Source organism: Octodon degus, unplaced genomic scaffold (assembly GCF_000260255.1).
Source record: "Octodon degus isolate 3935 unplaced genomic scaffold, OctDeg1.0 scaffold00042, whole genome shotgun sequence".
NCBI lineage: Eukaryota > Metazoa > Chordata > Mammalia > Rodentia > Octodontidae > Octodon > Octodon degus.
In genome coordinates, this window is record NW_004524618.1 from 4,145,120 (window position 1) to 4,147,920 (window position 2,801).

Here is a 2,801-nt window from a genome sequence, read left to right on the forward strand (position 1 = left end):
TTTTCCAATTCATCTATCACAATGCAACTTGTACTTGGTTTGTGTTTACTAGAGGGCTCAGATTTCTCTTCTGGGTGAGTTTTATATAAATGTTTGTCATTTGTCAGAGTCACAGGTGATACACTCTGATGTTCTCCTGCCTTCTTATCTTGAAGGACTGCAGTGCTCTCAGCACAGGATACTGTATGTTGGTTCAAAGGTCTACCTTTTTTTGGTATTGTAATCCAAGGTTGATGGGCAAAACTTCTACTGGACTCATCAATTATGAATTCATCTTCTAACAACTTTTCATTACTTGGAGATGAATGGAATGGTTCCATTGCTGTATGCCTAACAATGAGACTGGATTCACTTTTTCTCATTATAGTTTCTATAAACAATGTTGAAAAACTTTTTTTCGTTTGTGATTGAATTTCATATCCTGTATCTTGTACCCTTTTTGGAGATGTTTCTGATAGTCTCCTTTCTTCTTGTCCTGATATTTTAACCTCTATCTCTGATTTGTTAGTGCCTTTCTTTACATTTCTCAAAATATCTTCATCTTCAAAATTTAACCTTTTTTTGGTTTTAAGAGAAATCTCTGTATTTGAAGATAACATATTTACTGAATTTCCAAAAGTGTCAGTTTCTCTCTTTTGAGCAGATGAAATAGCATTTTGCAATTCCGATGGCTTTTCATGCAGAAGAACAGTGGGTGAGCCAACTGATAAGTAAAATTCTTCATCAGCTTCAGCACAAAGACCATTTAATTTTTTATCTGACTTTTTTTTTCAAGTCTGGTGTACTTTTAGAACAAACATCAGCTGCCAGAACTTTCTGATGAATTCCACAGGCATGAACTGATCTATGAGGAGCTTCACTTGGTTCTATAAGGTCTGGCTGAGATGCTTCTTTCTCCCTCGAAGAAACTGGAAATGACTTTGGGTATGATTTTTGGCAATCTTTGCTTGGTGACTGAAAACCACTGTGTTTTATTTTGGGTGTTGAATAAAGCACTGATTTTGTAGAACTTGTGATAAAATCATCAATAAAACTTTTTTCTTCAAAACAGTTTTCTAAAATTTCTAGCATGTTCTGGCTTTGGTCAGTATTAATGTCAGGTACCCTGGAAGGCCGGCAAAATCTTCTTCGGTAGTCATTTTTTAGATGATCAGTTTATCTTCCTGGAGAAGCCATGAAGATGCAGTCCTAGTAAACCCAAGATCTAAAGGAGGTAATAGGGATGGGGAGATGGCTCTGTGGCATAAGCACCTGCCCGGCAAGTGTAAGGTCCCAAGTTTGATCCCTAGTACCAGACCACCGCCATGTTCCAGCTCCGCTCGGCCCGGGCAGGCGGGCAAAAGACCAGACACAAGCTGGCGACGGCGAGAGGAGACCAAGCACCGAAGCACCCTCCGGGAGAGCAGCAGGCGATGGCCCCGAAAAGCCGGGGCGGACCGGCGGCAGACGCTCCAGGTCCGGGCCACTAAAAGTTCACTTCAGTGCCCTACCCCGTGAGCTCCACGCGCCCTTGTGCTTGTACTTATTAAGAAGCTGATTCCTAGTGATTTTATTGCCTGCCTGTGAGCAGTATTTAATGAAGAAAAAGTGAATGAATGAATGAATGAATGAATGAAAGAGATGCGCGAACCCGGAAGCCAACCTTATTGTTAGCTGGGTCTCTGGTGCGGTGGACTCCATCTGTTGAGATTTGAGTGGCTCAGGGAGCCGATCCAGTCACTGCCTGTTCCTTCTGGGTCACCTTGGCATATCTGCATCTTGTACAGCAAATAACCACTAGGAAGAGAGTATGCAATGTGTTAATTATTGAAACTGTCCTACCAATTTGATTTGAAACTGTCTCATTGCTATTTGTCTCTCAATAAAATTATGGAAAAAAAATTCCACGCCTGGCTTTCCAAAGCTAAAATGAGGACACTGTTATCATCGTGGGAGGGCTACTGTGATTATTAAACAGGACAGAGCTAGTAAAGTGCTTGGAAAGTAGTGGCTGAGCCCCAGAAAGCGCTCAGGACAGGAGGGCCACCGCTGTCAGCTGGAGTCGCCCCTGTTGGTAACTCAGAAGGCCTTCCTCCGCCAGTTCTTACGTGACACAGGCGGGGTTCTCAGCGCAGCGCTGGCGCTGTCCAGCAGCAGGGGAGGGCTGCGGGAGGGGAGGGGTGAGACTGCAGAGCGGCAGAACAGCTCCAGGAGCGCAGCAGCCTAGGGGAGTTTATCACAGGGGCGAAACCCCAGGCACCTCGGCCTGCGATCCAGCACTATACATAGCAGTTCAGCTTGGTAATTAAATTTGAACTTTGATGATCTTGGTTTGGTGAAAAACGTTTAATTATATTCTAAGTGCTCTTAAGAAGATAGGCAAAGTGGAAAGATACTGTAGAAAGACTGCCAGCAAAATACACGCTCGCATGGGCATTAGCACTAGGCGAGTGTCCAGGCCGCGTGGGATGCACATGGCCCACCCCGTCCCCCATCTCAGGAGGAAGCGAGGCGCTGCTCTGTGGACAGCCTGGCTGGCATCCTGCAGGTGCTGCAGGCTTTGGTGCATGGGCGGCAGCAGCTGATTCCCAGGGGTTACGCCCCTGCCCCAAGGCCCACCAGGTGCAGCGCCCTAAGCACTGCTCTGACACCTTTGCGGATCCCCACGCTGGCTAGAGATTGGCGTTGAGAGCTGGCGGAAGTCCGGGCTCTCTCGCTCGCGCAGGGATATTTTAAACAGAACCAACTGTTCTCTGTACTTGCGAAATACAAATACAAATTTAAAGCTACAAATTTATTAAAAAGATTGTTTATTTGGATTT

General features: G+C 45.3%; 1 pseudogene; it reads right to left on the reverse strand.

The window, feature by feature from the left end:
* Nucleotides 1–8: 8 nt before the first annotated feature.
* On the reverse strand, nucleotides 9–1,176 carry LOC101578363 (annotated as a pseudogene).
* Between the last annotated feature and the right edge of the window lie 1,625 nt (nucleotides 1,177–2,801).